General features: G+C 41.3%; 1 protein-coding gene across 5 annotated transcripts in view; it reads right to left on the reverse strand.

The window, feature by feature from the left end:
* Positions 1–22075, reverse strand: part of LOC141171905 (uncharacterized) — a 108856-nt gene that overhangs the window by 49561 nt on the left and 37220 nt on the right. The window lies entirely within an intron of this gene.

The following is a 22075-nucleotide window of genomic DNA, read 5'->3' on the forward strand; positions in this document are numbered from 1 at the left end:
GCAAATTAAACATTGACAAATCCAGGTGAAATTCATCCACGGATACTGAGGGAATTGAGCTCAGTAATTGACAGACCGCTGAATCTCATATTCTTAAACTCCCTTGTAGCAGGGGTAGTGCCACAGGATTGGAGGATAGCCGATGTGATACAGATATTTAAGAAAGGTAAGAAGGTGGATCCAGGTAACTACTGTCCGGTAGGTCTGACATCAGTGGTGTGCAAAGTTTTTGAGGGCATCATAAGAGATGACCTGCAGAGTTATATCACAGAGAATAATATAATAAATGATAATTAGCATGAAATCATGAAAAATAGGTTATGTCTTACCAACATGTTGGGGTTCTATGAGGAGGTAAGTGCAAATCTGGATGTTGGTAATGTGGCTGATGTGATTTATCTGGAGTTTGCAAAGGCATTTGATACTGTACCACATAACAGCCTTATACTGAAGCTACAGAAGCAAGGACTTGGAGGAACTATATGCAGATGGGTAAGGAATCGGCTAAATGACAAGAAACAGTTGTCATAGAGGGTACGTTCTCTAAATGGGATAAAGTCAGCAGTGGGGACCGCAGGGTTTTGTGTTAGGACCCAATCTTTTTAACCTTGTCCTACACTCACTCTCTGAATCTCTCCTCCCTCTTATAGACATAAGTTCCTTACATGATGCAGACGTTGCTGCTGCTTTATATAACACCTCAACAGCTGCAGCTCTCAATTCGGTCACCCCTCTTACACACACCAAAGCTCGCACAATCAATAGGCAACCCTGGTACACCAACTGGACTAAAGAACTGGAACTGGCCTTCAGGGTTGCTGAGCAGAGATGGAAAAGGTCCCGCTACAACGAGCACTTTATCACATTCAAACAATCCCTCACCATTTTCAAGTCCACACTCACTGCAGCAAAACAAACTTACTTCTTATTTCTCATATCCTCCCTGTCTCACAACCCTAAACAGCTATTCAACACTTTCAATTCACTCATCCATCCCCCAGTGCCTCGTCAATCTCATCTCAGCCGAAGACTTTGCCTCATTCTTCAAGCAGAAGATTGACACCATCAGACAAAGTGTTTGCCTTAAGTCCCCACAGTCCCTCCTCATGTCTACCCAACCTTCCTTCTCCAAAACCAGCTTCTCCACCATTACAGACGATCAAGTTTCCTCTTTACTCTCCAAATCACACATCCCCACCTGTGAACTCGACCCAATCCTGTCCCACCTAATCCCTAGCCTTACCACAGTCTTCATCCCAACCCTAACCCACCTCTTCAACCTGTCACTAACAACTGGTGTCTTCCCCTCATGTATCAAACATGCCTCAATCACACCCATCCTCAAAAAGCCCTCCATCGACCCATCCTCTCTGTCTAGCTATCGCCCCATATCACTCCTCCCCTATGCCTCAAAACTACTGGAACAACACGTCCACCTTGAACTGTCCTCCCACCTCTCCTCCTGCTCCCTCTTTGACCACTTACAATCAGGCTTCCGACCGCACCATTCTACTGAAACTGCCCTGACTAAAGTCACCAACGACCCACTAACCGCCAAATCTAAGCGTCACTACTCTGTCCCCCTCCTCCTGGACCTGTCATCTGCCTTTGACACAGTGGACCATTCCCTCTTACTACAGACTCTCTCTTCTCTTGGCATCACAGACTTGGCCCTATCTTGGATCTCTTCATGCCTAACAAACAGGACATTCAACGTCTCACACACCACGTCCTCATCTCACCCCCTATCTGTCAGTGTCCCCCAAGGTTCAGTCCTAGGGCCCCTGCACTTCTCTATATACACCTTTCGCCTGGGACAGCTCATAGAGTCTCACGGCTTTCAGTACCACCTATGCTGATGACACACAGATCTACTTCTCTGAAACCGATATCTCCTGCTTACTAACCAGAATCCCACAATGTCTGTCCGCTATTTCATCCTTCTCCACCAAATTTCTAAAGCTTAGCATGGACAAAACTGAATTCATCACCTTTCCCCCACCTCACTCAACCCCCCCAACTGACCTATCCATCAAAGTTAATGACTGCCCACTCTCCCCAGTAACACAAGCTCGCTGTCTCGGTGTAAACATGGACTCTGATCTCTCCTTCAAACCACATATCCAAGCCCTCTCCACTTCCTGCCGACTCCAATTCAGAAATATGTCCCGGATCCGCACATTCCTCAGCAAAGACTCTGCAAGAACACTTGTGCATGCCCTCATCATCTCCTGCCTCGACTACTGCAACCTCCTGCTCTGTGGCCTTCCTTCTAACACTCTCGCACCCCTCCAATCTATCCTAAACTCTGCTGCCCGACTAATTCACCTGTCCCCCCGCTATTCCCTGGCCTCTCTGCTCTGTCAATCCATTCTCTGGCTCCCCATTGTTCAAGACTTTAACTTGGCATACAAAGCCATCCACAACCTGTCTCCTCCAAACATCTGTGACCTAGTCTCCCGGTACTTACCTGCACGCAACCTCCGATCCTCACAAGATCTCCTTCTCTACTCCCCTCTTATCTCCTCTTCCCACAATCGCATAGAAGACTTCTCCCGTGCATCCTCCCTACTCTGGAACTCTCTACCCCAACATATCAGACTCTCGCCTACCGTGGAAACCTTCAAAAGGAACCTGAAGACCCACCTCTTCCAACAAGCGTACAACCTGCAGTAGCCACCGCTCCACCATACCGCTGTACAACCAGCTCTACCCCCACCTACTGTATCCTCACCCATCCCTTGTAGATTGTGAGCCCTCGCGGGCATGGTCCTCTCTCCTCCTGTACCAGTCGCTGACTCATTTTGTTCAAGATTATTGTAAATGTATTTGCTATGTTACCCCTTTTCACATGTAAAGCGCCATGGAATAAATGGCGCTATAATAATAATTAATAATAATAATAACCTCTTTATTAATGACTTTGGGGATGGGATTGAGAGAAAAGTGTCAGAAAAGTGTCAGCCTTTGCTGACGACACCAAACTATGTAGGATATTTAAATCTGATCTTGACATTACAATATTGCAGAGCAATCTGGATAAGATGACTGAATGGGCAAACACTTGGCAGATGAGGTTTAATCCCTTTTCCCCCCGAGGGTGGTCTACACGTTAATGACCAGGCCAATTTTTACAATTCTGACCACTGTCACTTTATGAGGTAATTACTCTGGAATGCTTCAACGGATCCCCCTGATTCTGAAACAGTTTTTTTTGTGACATATTGTACTTCACAATAGTGGTGAAATTTTTTCAATATCACTTGCGTTTATTTGTAAAAATATGGAAATTTGGTGAAAATTTTGCCATTTTCAAACTTTGAATTTCCATGCCCTTAAATCAGAGAGATTTGTCACACAAAATAGTTAATAAATAACATTTCCCACATGTCTACTTTACATCAGCACAATTTTGGAACCAAATTTTTTTTTTTGTTAGGGAGCTATAAGGGTTAAAAATTGACCAGCGATTTCTCATTTTTACAACAAAATTTACAAAAATATTTTTTTAGGGACCACGTCATATTTGAAGTGACTTTGAGGGGCCTTTATGACAGAAAATACCCAAAAGTGACACCATTCAAGAACTTTATTAACCCTTCAGATGCTTCACAGGAATTTTTGGAATGTGGAAGAAAAAAATGAATGTTTATTTTTTTTTCACAAAAATGTTACTTTAGACCACAATTTTTATATTTTCGCAAGGCTATCATTAAAAAATGAACCCCAAAATGCGTTGTGCAATTTTTCCTGAGCAAGCAGATACTCCATATGTGGGGGAAAACCACTGTTTGAGCACACAACACCACTTTGGAAACTAGACCCCTCAGAGAACTTATCTAGATGTGTGGTGAGCACCCTGATCCCCCAGGTGCTTCAAAGAAGTTTATAACATTGAGCCGTAAAAATAAAATGTTCACATTTTTTCTACAAAAATGTTTTTCAGCCCCAATTTTGCATTTTCATAAGGGTAACAGTAGAAATTGCGCCAAACCATTTGCTGTGCAATTTCTCCCGAGTAAGCCGATACCCCCATTTGTGGGAGAAAACCACTGTTTGGGTGCACGGCAGGGTTTGGAAGGGAAGGAGCACCATTTGACTTTTTGAATGTAAAATTTGCTTGAATAATTAGCGGACGCCATGTTGCGTTTGGAGAGCCCCTGATGTGCCTAAACAATGGAAACCCCCCACAAGTGACACCATTTTGGAAACTAGACCCCTCAGGGAACTTATCTAGATGTGTGGTGAGCACCCTGAACCCCCAGGTGCTTCACAAAAGTTTATAACATGGAGCTGTGAAAATAAAAAAATCTAACTTTTTCCACAAAAATGATCTTTTAGCCCCATATTTTTTATTTTCACAACAGTAAGAGGAGAAAATGGATCCCAAAAACTTTTGTGCAATTTCTCCCGAGTACGCCAATACCCCATATGTGGGGAAAATACACTGTTTGGGCGCATGGCAAGGTTCAGAAGGGAAGGAGCACGATGTGACTTTTTGAAAGCAAAATTGGCTGGAATTGAGAGTGGACGCCATGTCGCATTTTGAGAGCCCCTGATGCGCCTAAATAGTGGAAACTCCCCACAAGTGACCCCATTTTGGAAACTAGACCCCTCAATGATTTTATCAAGGGGTGTAGTGAACATTTTGAACCCAGTGGTACGACACAGAATTTGATAACATTAGGTCATCATATTGAATAAATTGTCATTAGTCTTGAGCGTAAGTGCTCGCTACTTGAGTTTGCATCGGGTACTCGAGTATGCATCATGTATCGCGGGTGCTCAAGTGATATGCTCGAGTCCCCGCCTCGCATGTTTCACGGTTGTTAGACACCCCCAAAAAAATTGTGGAGATCGCTCGTGCATGGCAGGCAATCCTAGTGAGGTCTTTTTTGCTGCCAACCATATCGGGCGGAGACTCGAGCATGTCACTCGAGCACCTGGGATACTCGGTGCATACCTGAGCACCCGATGTAAACTCAAGTAGTGAGCACTTGTGCTCAACATTAGTCGACATATGATTATTCATTTTTTTTCTTTACTTTCGAAAAAATCACAACCCTAATTCTAACACATCCCCAACCCTAGCACAACCCTAACCCTAGCACAACCCAAACCCTAGCACAACCCCAACCCTTGCACAACCCCAACCCTAGCACAACCCCAAACCTAGCAAAACCCTAACCCTAGCACAACCCCAACCCTAGCACAACCCTAACCCTAGCACAACCCTAGCCCTTGCACAACCCTAGCCTTAGCACAACCCTAGCCCTAGCACAACCCTAGCATAACCGTAGCACAACCCTAACCCTAGCACAACCCTAACCCTAGCATAACCCTAACCCTAGCACAACCTTAACCCTAGCATAACCCTAACCCTAGCACAGCCCTAATCCTAACCCTATAGTTTATTTTTCATGCCGTTCCTCGTGCGGTATAAGTGATTACACAACTTTATTCTTCGGGGCGGTGCAATTACAGCGATACCAGATTTATAGCGGGTTTTTATTGTTGACAGCTGTCACACACTAAAAGACGTTTTTTTTTGCAATGACTAGTTTTTGCATAGCCATATTTTGAGAGCTATAATTTTTCCATATTTCGGCCGACCGAGTCATATGACAGCTTGTTTTTTGCGGGACAAGTTGACGTTTTTATTGGTACCGTTTCAGGCACGTGACATTTTTTGATCGCTTTCTATTCTGATTTTTGGGAGGCAGAATAAACAAAAGCTTTTAAATTGAAATTTTTATGACGTTCCACGTGTGGTAAAATTGATAAGGTAGCTTTATTCTTCGGGTTACACCGGTACCACATTTATATAGTTTTTCTAAGTTTAGACGCTTTTACACAATAAAAGCTATTTTATAGAAAAAATAATATTTTTTGCATCGCTTTATTCTGAGAACTGTAACTTTTTTATTTTTCGGCTGATGGAGCTGTATGGCGTTTTATTCCATATTTTGTTTGGCGGTATGATGATAAAGCATTGTTATTTGCTTCGTGTTTAATTTATTTTTTTACCATGTTCACTAGAGGGGTTAACTAGTGGGACAGTTTTATAATTCAGGTTGTTCCGGATCCAGCGATACCAAATATTAGTACTTTGTTTTGTTTTTCATAATAATATTTATTGATGGGTACATTATATTTTTATTTTTTGGGGATTATTTTTTGTATTTTTTTTAATATTTTTACAATTTTTGTTTTGAATTTTCTAACACTTTTTTTACTTTTATACTTTGTCCCACTATGGGACTTTCACTTTTTTTTTACTCTGATCGCCTGTATAGCATAGAGATGGAGCACCATCCCTGTGCTATACAGGCTATCAGCGCTGTAGAGGCAGAAGATACTTTGATTGTGCACTGCGCATGATCAAAGTATCTTCTGGCTGTCTGGTGACCCGAATATTGTCATGACTACATCCGGGTCACCATGACAACCACGGGACCAGGCCTCAGACAGCGCCGGACGCCGGGGAAGAGGTGAATATCGGCGCTTACCTCAGGAAAGCTGCGATTGACTTTGATCGCAGCATTCCGGGGGTTAATGTGCCGGGAGCGGTGCGGGACTGCTCCCAGCACATAGCACCAGGTGTCAGCTGTGACAATCAGCTGACACCCAGCAGCGATCGCACCCGCACAGCCTGTGTGCAGGCGCAATCGCCAGGGCGTATTAATACGTACCTGGCTCTTAAAGCCCAGGGCACAGGTACTTATTAGTATGCCCTGGGCTGTAAAGGGGTTAATGTAGATAAATGTAGATTAATGCACCTAGGACGGAGTAAACCTATTGCTGCATATAATTAAATGGGAATATACTTGGGACTACAGAACATGAGAAGCACTCAAACAAGCAAACACGATTTTAGGATTTATAAAAAAAAGAGAGATAAAATCCCGCAATCCTGACGTACTATTGCACCTTTATAAATCACTGGTGACGCCACATCTGGAATATGGGATCCAGTTTTGGGCTCCACATTTTAAAAAGGATATTCAGAAGTTAGAGTCAGTTCAAAAGCCGACAACTAGATTATTACAAGGGATGGAGGCCTCTCATATGATGAGAGGTTGCAAAAGTGGGGCTTGTTTAGCTTAGAAAAAATACGCCTCATAGGGGGATCTCATTTACATGTATAAATACATGTGTGGTCAGTACAAAGGACTAGCACATGACTTATTCCTTCCTAAGACCATACTAAGGACCAGGTGGCACTCATTACGGGTGGAAGAAAGGCAATTACGGCAGCTAAATCGGAAAGGGTTCTTTACAGTTAGAGCAGTTGGGCTGTTGCATTCCCTACCCCAAGAGGTAGCAATAGACACTATAACAGCTTTTAAAAAAGGGCTGTATGATATCCTCAGTACAAATAATATTGTAGGTTATAGTTAAATTAGTGACAAAATGTACAATTGGTGAAGAAAGGTGGAACTTCATGGACTTAGGTCTTTTTTCAACCTATGTAACTTTGTAAATAAGTCATCTAGAGATAGTCGCCATCGTGCTCTCCAGAGACCTCCAAGCATCCCCTAGGAGTAAGAGTAAATCATTGGCATACAATGCCACCTTCTCTTCCTTGTTCCTATATTTAAATTAATTTATCTCAAATGTTTTACTAATTCCTGCCGCAAGAGGTTCAATTGCTATTGCAAACAATAAGAGAGACAGAGGCACCCTTGTCTTCTACCTCTGTGCAACAAAAATTGATTAGCCATAGAGTCATTCGCTCTTATTTTGACATTTGGGTCTGAATAAAGCAATTGCACCCATCATATAAATTTGTCACTGAAGCCCATCTGCGGCAACGTAGCTCACAAATATTGCCATTCTACACTGTCAAAAGCCTTAGCTGCGTCCAAAGACAAGATAAACAGACAGCAGAGGAAGTGTACTTATGTACTTTATGATTCTTTATTCTTCCCCCTCTTCTTTTTCCCCTATTTTCTTTAGGCAATTAGTATACTATATCCTTTTGTGATGTATCCTTGAGTAATGTATATCCTACCCAATAAAAAAAATAAAATAATTTGACAGAGAAGACAAGGAACTTACTGATGACTTTATTGATTCATCTCCCCCTCTCCTCCCACAGGTCAGCCTCCCCCACCTCTTCCACCACACCTCTCCCATTGCTGATTTCTCTTCCCATGTCTTCTGTTGTCCACCTTACTTGACACTGCTTTATCCCCTAGGCTAGCTGAGTCAGTGAAGCAGTCAGTAAGTAATCTGCCTTCTCAAGCCTTCTCCAGATTTTTCTTGTTGGTCAGTCGAGGCGGTAAATGCTTTTTCTCCTCTCAAAACAGCTTTGTCTAGGGCTTCTGTTCTGAGCCAACAAGAGGTCGATCTGCCTTTCTTTGTCGAGGTAGAAGCTTCCCCTATTGGGATAGAAGCTGTTCTTTCACAGAAAAAAGTGGGTATGTACATTTGTCACGGGTGTGTCAGAAGTGACAGACAGTCGCCCTGCAGGTGGTTGCAGGAGATCTCTACGTTTGGCATTACAGACACCTTCTTAGAAGCTGTCTCACTCTAGGACCCAGCGGCCACCTCCCTCCTGCTCTAATTAACACACTGGCCTGGGTGTTTAAATACTTTCAGTCTGCTTTTGGGCAGCACCGGTGATATTCACATGTTTCCTAGTGAAAGCTTGGAACAAGTACAGTTCTTACTTCCTCTCTGGTGCTAAGAGAACGTGAGTGCAATCTCTCTGAGGTTGGCTCAATCTAAGTTACTTTCCCCCGTGTCTACCTTGTTGTCTTTAGTTGTTAGAGGGGACTGACTAGCGCTCATCCCCCCCTTCCCTAGCCAGGGCCTAGCACTAGGGAAATACAGGGTTTTAGGTTCCTGTGCGGCGATTGGTGAAGAACCAATATAGGGACGATAGAGGAGGCAGAGTGATATCAGATCAGCCTAGGAGGTCTCCACTTCCCCTTTCCGTAGTGTCTGGGCTTCCTTCCCCTTATCCCTTAGTGTTGCACTTAGTCTTTCCCACACCTTCTGTGACATTATCACCGGCATTTAGAAAAAAAAAAAAAAAAGACACTTGGGTTTAATTGTGTGGTTTTATTTCGGGAGTGTTTTTTTTTTCTTCTTTCTCCTTGGTATGGGTTCAGTTACAGAGCTCGCAGAACAGCTGCGCTGTCTGTCTCTGGAGGTGAATGACCTTCGCTGTGAGGTTCAGCAGCAGCATCAGCAGCTACAGGTCGCTAATGTGGGTGTCTCTGCAGGTAGGCCTGCCCAGCCTGAACCCAAGGTTTCCCTCCCGGACAGGTTTTCAGGAGGTAGGGACAAGTTTTTTGTATCCAAGGAGGCCTGCAAACTGTATTTTAAACTTCGTCCTTACTTCTCCGGAAGTGAGGAGCAACGAGTAGGAATTGTTATCTCACTGTTGCAGGGAGATCCTCAGTCCTGGGCATTATCTTTACCACAGGATTATTTTTGGGGCTCTGGCTCTCATCTATGATGACCCTGACCGAATCGCTTTGGCTGAGTCTAGGCTACAATAGTTTATAGTAACTTCGGCACTCAAAAAGTGATCTGATTCAAATATTTTATTCAAGAAATTGAAAAAATAAGCCAGACTCAAGTGGAAGCAGATACGTAAATTAACATTTCGGCCTATAATGGCCTTTCTAAAGGTATCTGTGTATATACAAAAATCAAAATCAATATACAGAACAGTAATCAAATATACAAAACAATAATCAAATAAATCTCAATACAAAATGCAATATATACATTAATGTCTATATGAGTCAATAGTAATATGCTCCTAGGGAATAATGGGCAACTAATCAGTACTAATATCCTTAATGGAAAAAGCGAAGTAAATTAAGCACAAAACAATATTTTCTTAGGTAAATATTAAACGGCAGAATCAGGGGATGATGGCGGTCCTCCAACATGGATTTCCACAGATGTCTCAGGATATTGATGGTTTGTTTCAGTATCAACCAATATGATATTCCCTTATATGTAGATGAGAAGAAAAGGGAGGAGGAAAATTAATAAATAATGGATAAAAAGAGATAGATGTCCCACTGTGCCACATAATCATAGGGACACAATAAGTCTAAAACATTCTAGAGCAGGGATCAGGAACCATTTTGGCTGAGCGAGCCATGAACGCTACATATTTTAAAATGTAATTCCGCGAGAGCCATACAATATTTTTAAAACTAAATACAAGTAAAGGTCTGCATTTTATGCAAGACCAACACTTTTAAAGTACAATACGCACCTGCTCTCTCCACAAAGGCAAATTCTCAGTTGCTGCTACGCTGGGGTGAGGAGAACGATGGCTGACAGCGTGGTAACTCCCTATACCTGCTGGTGAGCTCACCTCCGGTCTGCGCTTAATGATGACTCACCCCAACGTAGCAGCAACTGAGTTCCGCTCGCTCAAGCTCCGCTCTAGCTGTCAGGAGGGAGGGCGCCTTATATTCCGGGTGACGGCTTCCTGTGGTGCGGATCAGAAGCGATGGCCCCATTTTAAGCTGTCAGTGGCAGGTAGAGAGGTCACTCGTCTGGAAGCCAGATGAAGCCTTCAAAAGAGCCACATCTGTTCTCGCGAGCCATAGGTTCCCGACCCCTGTTCTAGAGCAATCTGAAAGAATAAATCTGAAAATAATACTGAAATAGGGAAATAGTATTGGCATAAAAGAAAACAGAAAAAAAGGAATCTAAAGAGGTAAAAAAGAACTGGAGAAGAGATTCTAGAGATTATGCTATAATATGTACATATAACCCCCCCTCCAGCTAATATGACAACTCTCAAAAAGGCGGTGAGCTTTGCTCTGAACTATCCAAATGCACATGTTCTGTGTATGGGGATTTCAATTTAGTAATGGATAATGATCTGGATAGATTTAGAGTGGAGGATGGAGTCTCTCGCATGGTCTCCTCTCCTTCTCAGTTATAAATGTTTATGGAGGGCAATGGCTGTTTGGATTTATGGAAACTACGCCATACTGATGTGAAAGAATATACCTGCCATTCATCCACTAGGCACACTCTCTCGTCTGGAATATATATTTGGATCCAGTAACTTGGCAGTTTGGGTGGGAGAGGTAAAGCATGGGAACAGAAGTATTTCAGACCACAGCCCAGTAACAATTAACATTAGGTCCGGTTGGACTGGTAATAACTCTTTTTGGAAACTAAATCCATTCTGGCTGAAATTGATAGGCCCTAACGACAGAACGATAGACCAATTGGACTGTTTTATTTCGACCCACCCTGAACCCCGAAACACCAATCTATTCTGGGATACACTAAAAGCATACATGAGAGGCTGTCTGTCCTCTACAATATCATATATCAAACGAGTAACATCAAAAGAGGACGAGGAAATGGAAGAAAATTTGAGAGAATCGGAAAAAGCTTACATTTCTAATCAGATAAATGAAAATAGAATTGAATGGTTAAGCTCCCATAGATTACACACACAATATTAAGATACAATATCCAAACGTAAATTATTTTTTACCCGTCAATCATACTTTGAACTAGGGAACCAATCCAGTAAATTACTAGCATTTATGGTCCGTCAGCACAATACATCAAATACTATCCTTCAAACTCAAAAACCAAATGGCCCTTTAGCCACTTCAATTGATGATGTACTTGTTATGATCTGCGACAAGTACTAAGGAAAGATAGGGGAAAGCTGTCCCTACAGTAAGCTGAATCCCTACGATGTAGCGGGCTGACTGTTCCTAGCAAACAGACCCGCCTTAGTCCTCGGCTGGTCTGAACGGAGACCTATAGCATAAGGGGAGGGGTCCCTAAAAGAACTAAGGACTGGGACAAAAATGGGACACATCCTAAACAGAGAAGTTGTTGCAGAACACAAAAAGACAAACTGACAAAAAGGTACTAGAGGTCTCAGAAGGACCAAGCGAACTGACAGAGAAAGGCACCGAAGCACCTGGCTAGAGAAACAGTCAAACACTGAAGTCCAGCACAGCCAAAAGGGAGGAGCTGGAATATAAAGGCAGATGGTCATGTGACCGCAAAACACAAGATGGAAAAAACAAACAGGAGGGTTCTAACAGTACTTAAATGATTCTATGAGTATTACAAAACATTATATAGATCTGATACTTCAGAATGCCTTAAATATTTATCGGATATAACATTTCCTACATTAAGTCCCTCTCAACAATCCTTTCTAAATGCGGATTTCAGTCTGGAAGAGATAGACAGGGCCATTATATTGGGTAAGGCGCCGGGACTGGATGGTTTTCCCATAGAAATATATTGAAGATATCGAGATGTGCTGGCTCCTCTTCTTCTAGAAGTATTCCAACAAACCTACTGTATGAGGGAGATTGTCTCCCAAACTCCTTCTATGAAGCAAATGTAATAGTTCTTAAAAAAGAAGGAAAAGATCCATTGGAATGTGGGTCCTATCGTCCCATATCACTAGTGAAGGTAAATTAAAAAAATTTTTCACTAAGATTCTAGCCACTGGGCTAAACTCAATAATCTTGGAAATACTACATCCAGACCACACTGGCTTTATGCCCGGAAAGAGTACGTCCATAAATATTAGAAGAGTTCAATTGGTTGTACAATACAGTTCCATGGTACCTGATAATGAATGGGCTGTAGCCTCATTAGACACGGCTAAAGCTTTTGACTCGCTGGAATGGTCCTTCTTATTTGCTTGCCTCCAGAGATACGAGTTTGGTCCTAGATTTCAAAAGTGGATACGCATAATATATAGAAACCCTAAAACCCGAATAATAATCAATAATTCTACATCTGAGGCGTTCTTCCTGGCGAGGGGAACACGTCAAGGGTGTCCTCTATACCCAGCCCTCTTTGCCCTTGCTATTGAAGCACTGGCGATACGGATACGTTCCACCCCAACCATTAAAGGCATAGCAGACCATTTAGATACTATTGGCTTTTATGCCGATGACATGGTGATTTTCATGGATAAAGTAGAAGAAACATTACCCGAAGTGATTGTGACTATAAATGTCTTCAAGACACTACTCACGACTATATATAAACTGGGAAAAGTCTGCACTGATGCCTCTTTCTCATGGGCCGACAGATCACCTGGAAATATTATCCATTGTATCTAGCTTTAAGTACTTGGAAATAAATATATCCAAACAGAGTAAGTATGACCTACAATTAAATATTTTTCCATTACTAGAATACATTAAACTTAAATTTGCCCTATGGAGTAAATTACCACTATCTATATCTGGTCGTATAAACCTAATCAAGATGATTCTACTTCCAAAGCTTAGTTATTTTCTTCAACACAGTGCAGGCAATTCCTAAATCCTTTTTTTCAACCCTTAACTCACTGGTCTCTTCCTTTATATGGGGAAGTGCTAGACCTAAGCTTAAACTATCCACTCTACGTAGATCTAAACAAATGGGAGGAGCAGCACTATATTATCTAGCAAGACAATGAGTAAATGGATGCCTAATACTTGCCTAATTCAGAAAGTCACTTGGCCCACGCTGCTGGACTGGACTGACTTTTGGGTTTTCTAGAAATGGATAAGCCTAATGTCCCTAGATTATTACCACTTCTTAAACTGGCGCAATTGATCTGGAGGCAGACTAAAAAGGTGCTTCATTTCAATAACGTTATAACTGAGATGCCACTATGGTACAACACATATTTCCCAATTCTGTTAAACCACCCATCCACTCAGTTTTGGATATCACATAATATGTTTTTATTAAAAGACATATACGAACAAAACGTCCTAATGTCCTTTGAACAATTACAAAACAAATATGGAATTCCTAGGTCCCAGTTTATTCGATACCTAACTCAATCTCTCTTACAAAATATGGGCACCATCAAGTTAATATCATCTTTCCCTTTAATAGGGATACTCAAATCACAAAGCCCTCAGGGCCTCATTTCCACTTTATACACATATACACTGCTCAAAAAAATAAAGGGAACACTTAAAAAACACAATGTAACTCCAAGTAAATCATACTTCTGTGAAATCAAACTGTCCACTTAGGAAGCAACACTGATTGACAATCAATTTCACATGCTGGTGTGCAAATGGAATAGACAATAGATGGAAATTATTGGCAATTATCAAGACACCCTCAATAAAGGAGTGGTTCTGCAGGTGGGGACCACAGACCACATCTCAGTACCAATGCTTTCAGGCTGATGTTTTGGTCACTTTTGAATGTTGGTTGTGCTTTCACACTCGTGGTAGCATGAGACGGACTCTACAACCCACAGAAGTTGCTCAGGTAGTGCAGCTCATCCAGGATGGCACATCAATGCGAGCTGTGGCAAAAAGGTTTGTTGTATCTGTCAGTGTCGTTTCCAGAGGCTGGAGGCGCTACCAGGAGACAGGCCAGTACACCAGGAGACGTGGAGGGGGCCGTAGGAGGGCAACAACCCAGCAGCAGGACTGCTACCTCCGGAGGATCAGGAGGAGCAGGACTGCTACCTCCGGAGGAACAGGAGGAGCACAGCTAGAGCCCTGCAAAATGACCTCCAGCAGGCCACAAATGTGCATGTGTCTGCACAAACGGTTAGAAACCGACTTCATGAGGGTGGTATGAGGGCCTGATGTCCACAGATGGGGGTTGTGCTCACAGCCCAACACAGTGCAAGATGCTTGGCATTTGCCACAGAACACCAGGATTGGCAAAGTCACCACTGGTGCCCTGTGCTCTTCACAGATGAAAGCAGGTTCACACTGAGCACATGTGACAGACGTGACAGAGTCTGGAGATGCAGTGGAGAGCGATCTGCTGCCTGCAACATCCTTCAGCATGACCGGTTTGGCAGTGGGTCAGTAATAGTGTTGGGTGGCATTTCTTTGGAGGGCCGCACAGCCCTCCATGTGCTCGCCAGAGGTAGCCTGACTGCCATTAGGTACCGAGATGAGATCCTCAGACCCCTTGTGAGACCATATGCTGGTGCAGTTGGCCCTGGGTTCCTCCTAGTGCAGGACAATGCCAGACCTCATGTGGCTGGAGTGTGTCAGCAGTTCCTGCAAGATGAAGGCATTGAAGCTATGGACTGGCTCGCCCGTTCCCCAGACCTGAATCCGATTGAGCACATCTGGGACATCATGTCTCGCTCCATCCACCAACGTCACGTTGCACCACAGACTGTCCAGGAGTTGGCGGATGCTTTAGTCCAGGTCTGGGAGGAGATCCCACAGGAGACCATCCGCAACCTCATCAGGAGCCTGCACAGGCATTGTAGGGAGGTCATACAGGCACGTGGAGGCCACACACAATACTCAGCCTCATCAGGAGCATGCCCAGGCATTGTAGGGAGGTCATACAGGCACGTGGAGGCCACACACAATACTGAGCCTCATTTTGACTTGTTTTAAGGACATTACATCAAAGTTGGATCAGCCTGTAGTGTGTTTTTCCACTTTAATTTTGGGGGTGACTCCAAATCCAGGCCTCCATTGGTTAATTAATTTGATTTCCATTGATGATTTTTGTGTGATTTTGCTGTCAGTACATTCAACTTTGTACAGAATAAAGTATTCAATGAGAAAATTTCATTCATTCACATCTAGGATGTGTTATTTGCACGTTCCCTTTATTTTTCTGAGAAGTGTATGTTATCCATAGGTGTTGAATCTACTCCCCTGGGGATAAAAGGAAAATGGAAGTATTCAGGGTGAGGACTGGGAAGAGATTTTGGAGTCTTCAACCAAAGTTTCTCCGTCTGCTAATAACAAAATGATCCAATTGTACATTTTACATCAATCATAACCCCATTGAGGTTATTTAGGATGGGGCGATCCCAGACCTCGCAATGTTTGAGATGTCCTGCACCTGATGCTGACTTTATACACATGGTGTGGAAATGCCGAACTATTCTTTCTTTTTGGAATAAGGTTACTTCACTACTATTTTCCCTAATATCTATTCCAGTTCCCCATGACCTATTAATTTGCTTATTTGGTGTTTTGGAGGAAGAGTGGTTGGGACATCATACTAAAATTTTCCTAAGGGAAACCCTCTTAGCCAGGAAATTACTAGCTCTACACTGGATGAGTAATTCCCACCCATCTCTTAGATCCTGGATTGAACTAGTCAATTCAGTCATACCATATGAACGAACAGTTTATCAGAATAGAGGATGTTTGGAGAAATTTAATAAGATCTGGGATCTATGAAATTCGTCCCATCTTATTGTCCCGTCACATAGATAACGATTCGAGATATAATGACGAATAAAACAAAAAGGTATAGTGACTCATATTTAATTTTCGTAATACCATAAACACAGCAACTTTAATTATCTTTCTAAATTTCTGTAATATGATAATTTTGGCAACAAAGTAGTTCTTTTTTTGTAGTTTTAGAGAACATTTGTTTGGTTAGACATGTCATTCTGGGTAATAATTAATCACACGTACACAAAAGTGAAGCAATAAGTTTATTGACTTTATAAACCTTGTGTACAATATATGGTTGTGTAATTGGAAAAATATGTAAATAATTCATTTCTATGAATATTCTGCTTTATTAATGTAAAAATCTATAATATCTATTAGTTGAATATGCATTATTCTCAATGTAAAATGTCTTTGTTAATAAACGAATTTAAAAAAAAAAATATAGATTACTTTCAGAACAGACTGTCTTCACGGGAATGAATAATTCAACAGACAATTGGATATGCAGAAGACCCAGACATCGATACTCCTGCTATGGAGGACATGTTTTCTGAGGATGACACCATCCAACTGAGGAAGCTTTTTCACAAACTGGAGGGCACGAGATTCCTCCCCATCTACATTGAAGAAAAACTATGTCCGAGAGGTCTCAGGTTAGTGCATTCATCTCCCTTTCCTGATGACCTGGAATACTCTGCACAATAGGATGGTACCCTGAAGGAGTGTATGAACAACATGCTGCTATGTTTATATAAGAAAAGGTCTAAATTATGTGATATTACGGTAGCTAAGGAACAGTGGTGTGAAAAAGTGTTTGCCTCCTTCTTAATTTCTTATTCTTTTGCACGTTTGTCACTTAAATGTTTCAGATCGCAAAACAAATTTAAATATTAGACAAAAATAACACAAGTAAACACAAAATTCAGTTTTTAAATGAAGGTCTTTATTATTAAGGGAAAAAGAAATCCAGACCTACAGAGCCCTGTGTGAAAAAGTGTTTGCCCCATCCCCCCCTTAAAGATAAATTAACTGTAGTTTATCAAATCTTTGGGATGATGAGTTCAATTTCCCTGGACACAGGTATGATTTCTGCCTCACCTGTTCTTAATCAAGAAATCACTTAAATAGGACTTGCCTGACAAAGTGAAGTAGACCAAAAGATCCTCAAAAGCTAGACATCATGCTGCAAGGAGAATGTCAGGCCATCTGTTCATGACATCAAGCTGAAGCGCACTTGGGTTATGCAGCAGAACAATGATCCAAAACACACCAGCAAGTCCACGTCTGAATGGCCTATGAAAAACAAAATTAAGACTTTGGAGTGGGAGAGTCAAAAATCCTGACCTTAAACCGATTGAGATGTTATGGCATTACCTTAAAAAGGTGGTTCCTGCTCGGAAACCTTCCAATGTGGCAGAATTACAACAATTCTCCAAAGATGAGTGGGACAAAATTCCTCCAGAGCATTGTAAAAGACTCATTGCCAGTTATTGCAAATGCTTGATAGCAGTTGTTGCTGCTAAGGGTGGCCCAACCAGTTATTAGGCTTAGGGGGCAATCACTTTTTCACACAGGGCCCTGTAGGTTTGGATTTCTTAATCCCTTAATAATAAAGACCTTAATTTAAAAACTGCATTTTGTGTTTACTTCTTGTGAAGACCCGGGATCTCCCCTGGACAGAACACTACTCAGACAACACAGGGTGAGGGTAAAACAGTGTGGCAATACTTTATTGAACCACAAAGCAGACAATAAACACATAGAACAGTCCCAGCTAATACCCAAGATGGTACAACATTACACAGTCTCACCCTTCCGCTGGCCTGCCTGGGAATAGAACAGCTGTGACTTTGGAAATTCCAGGCCAACTACCTCAACCAGTGGCCCTTCGCTTTTGGTGCCCCCCCCCCCCCACAAAGGAGGTAGCCTGGCTTCTCCGAATGTCTCCATGGGTTCTCTGATGGTCAATGGAGCAAATCTGTATCCTTCCAGTCAGGGCCATGTACCCTTAGGCCGGAATCATATATAAGCCAAATCAGTGTCTCTCTGGGTAAAGCCATGCTACCAAGCTGATGTCCTGAAGAGACTGTCTGATCTTTGATTCTCTCTTTCAATTCTGACTGCTACAGAGGAATGTACCTTAAAATAGTTACAATTGCCCTTTGAAGTAAACATCCACAGGTCAAGGGTTAGGGATGATATTATTCCACAGGACTCAGGTCTCATTGTTTGTGAAAATAATCAATTTACATAGTTGGTATAGCAGGAGGACTCTTTAAATCAACATCTAGCTGGCTTTAGTACAATATGCAATTAGCATAGTAACAAACTTCATGGTTTCACCCGGAGTCACTGTTCTTGACCAGCCAAATAAACACATACATTCACAAGTCAACACAAAGATAATAGTGTATTTCTCTTGGCTTAACAAATCTAAACGTCAGGCTGTTTAAGATTAGAAGCTGTTTCATCATACTTGTGTTATCTTTGTCTAATATATAAATTTGTTTTGTGATCTGGTCTGAAACATTTAAGTGTGACAAACATGCAAAAGAATAAAGCCCCCATCAAACTAAGCGAGATCGCTAGCGAGATCACTGCTGAGTCACAAGTTTTGTGACGCAACAGCGACCTCAGAAACGATCCTGCTACGTTTGACACATAGCAGCGACCAGGCCCCTGTTGTGAGATCGCTGGTCTTGTCGAAATGGCCTGGACCATTTTTTTGATCGTTGAGGTCCCGCTGGGTTGCATGCATCGGTGTGTTTGACACCTTACCAACGACCTCGTTGGCGACTCAGAACTGAGACACATAGGCGTGCATTTGCGTTGCATCGTTATACAGGTCGCCGTATCGTTGCTGCGTCGTTGGGAAGATCTGACTGTTTGACATCTCACCAGTGACCACACAGCGACGCAGCAACGATCCCTGCCAGGTCGTATTGTTGTCGGGATCGCTGTAGCGTCGATAAGTGTGACGGTACCTTAAGAAATCAGGAAGGGGGCAAACACTTTTTCACGCCAGTGTATATGAGTTAGCCAAAGAATTGATAAGTTTCGAGACACATCCTGAGCATAGGAATCTAAATTCGTTGGTAACTACTTCTATTTTGAAAATGGAACATGACACATACAGTAATTAGAAAATCAAAGAAACCGCATCGAGACCGCTGTGACTACAAAAATGGAAAGAAAAGGGAAAAAAATGATCAAACCCTTGTCTCTAAGACTAGACCCAGAACCTATTCCACTAATTCCAGAGTTTTGTCAATAGCAGTTTTAAAAAGAAAGATAATGTTTTTAAAAATAATCCCTCTGAAAAAAAATAAACAAAAATGACTCTACTAATGTGAAACAAAAAGAGGATGAAAATATGAATAAAAATAAAAAGAGTAATTTAAACAGTGAGAGACAAAAAGAGGAGGAAACTGACCCTACGCCAGGTATCAAAATATCTGATATCCTGTGTAAAAGTTCTGAAAATCCTAAACAAGATAAATCCCACAGCAGATTGCATTTCTTTTCTTGATGCAAAAAAAGCATTTGGAAATGATTAAAAAAAACAAACTGAGAAAATCAATGAGGAAACGAGAAAATCGAAAAAATTTCAAAGACCTTCTCCTACTTATACCTAGGGATAATCTTGACAGTGAATCACATTTCTACGCACTTTACTTGAATTTTCTGTATATGATGAAACCCTTCATGAAGATGAAGCTCGAGTGGAAGAAACCATTATAACTTGACAATACAGGGAAAAATAAGGAGGCTACTGTTCCTTTTTTGCCCAGAGCTCTATCTCCCAAGAAAAAACTAATAATACTTTCATCCACCAAAACCATGAAAAAGAAAAAATTCCACAGAGGATATAGAGCTGAAAAATCACAGCAAATAAAGGAAAAACTGTGATCCCGAATTAAGGGAACACGCAAAATCAGTAAATATCTTTAATTTATCCAACTACTTATTATCCAAGGATGAGACCTCTTGCTCTCTCCATGGACTTTCTTTTTGTCTAACCAATGAAACGAAGGATTTTGATTTATTCTCCGATTTTCAATCATTTATTAGGAACATAACATTAAAGAGATCTTTTCTTATGAATAAAAATGAAGCACCTCTAACGGCACAAGGAGACACATCTGATAATTATCTATATGTGGATCTTGATGCAAAATCCTCCTTTTACCCTACTGAAAGTAAAGGGCAATATATATCAGTATGTTTAGTGATTTGGTACTCTACAAATTTAAGACCTCCCGAACCTTGAAGACCAAGACAAAAAATCTGACCACAAAAGAGAGGAAAGCCCTGTATAACCTTCTAAATAATAATAATGATATTATTATCAGATCGGCTGATAAGTTTGGGGGGATCTTAATGCAAAACACCATTGATTACTGCCAGGAGGTGAATAGAATTTTATCCGATCCTGTATATTACCATGTGATCTAAACTGATCCTTTCCCTAAACTTACTAACGAATATAATGCATTAATAGAGAATGCAGTAACTATGAATATACTAAACAAAAAAACCCTTGCTGAACAGATTTCCAACGATCCCATTTTATTATCATCTTCCCAAAATCCAAAAACATCTTAAGAACCCACCTGATCGACCAATTATCTCAGGTATCGGGTCACTCATGAGTAATTTATCTGCTTACATACATAAAATCATGAAATCACACGTCTGCAATTTACACAGCTACATCAGGGATTCCACGCAATTGATAAATTTACTTCGAAATATGGAATGGAAAAATTCTTATGTTTTTTTAACCATGGATGTGTTAGCATTATATTCCAACATTGATTACGACATTGGTCTTCCTCGTTTTAAGAATTTAGTTTTTTTTCTGACCCCAGACTCCCTTTAAGTCAAAAAGATTTTATCATACAGGGGCTATCCTTCATTTTATAGAATTATTTTACTTTCCTGGGGAAATTTTATCACCAGAAGCAGGGGACTGCAATGGGATCGAGGGTAACACCAAACTATGCAAACTTTTTTATGGGTCTTGTAACGAAACAAAGGGACTGAAGTCGGCACTCCAGCAGGTAAAACTAGAATATTTATTGGATGATATTAAAATGGGAAAAAGAATTAAAAAACGGTCTGGCGCGATAATAGCGCCCTTGGTCATAGCGTATCCATATCATATGCTATGACTAAGGGCGCTACTATGGCACCAGAAACGTGTTAGACCGCTTTTTAACTCTTTTACCCATTTTAATATGATCCAATAAATATTCTAGTTTTAGCTGCTGGAGTGCCAACTTCAAACCCTTTGTTTCATTACAATATATGGCTGTGCTCACCTCTCAGTAAAATATTGTAACCTCAGCTTGGATCCAGTATGGAAGCTCCCTGACCCTCTCTCATGCCTCCTTTTTATGGGTCTATTTGGAAAAGTTTTTATATACCAAAATCCTCTAGCAGAAAACATTGTGGTTTACACACGTTTTATTGATGATGTTTTTTATTTGGAACAACACATCTGACAATATGATAAAATTAATTTAGGAGCTGAATAAAAACAACTGGGGCATTTATCTCTCCTCCAATTTCAACACAAATACTATAGATTTTTTGCATATTACTATCTTCCAAACGAATCAGCAAATTCATACAAAAATCTTTTTTTTAAAAAAAAAGTAGACTCAAATAGCTACATTCACTACAAAAGTAGCCATCATCACAGGTGGTTAAAAATTATCCCCATCAACCAATTTAAGAGAATAAAAAAGAACTGAACGTTTGATTCTGATTTGATATCCCAAGCTAATGTCCTACGTGACAGGTTTGTGGAGCAAGATTACCCAAAAAACAAATAAAAAAAAGCGTATAATGTCACAAAAACTTTACTCAAAATGTGCTATTGGCGAATAAAACCATTCCCCCAA

Source organism: Phyllobates terribilis, unplaced genomic scaffold (genome assembly GCF_046119375.1).
Source record: "Phyllobates terribilis strain yellow unplaced genomic scaffold, ASM4611937v1 Scaffold_12__6_contigs__length_324123572, whole genome shotgun sequence".
Lineage (NCBI taxonomy): Eukaryota > Metazoa > Chordata > Amphibia > Anura > Dendrobatidae > Phyllobates > Phyllobates terribilis.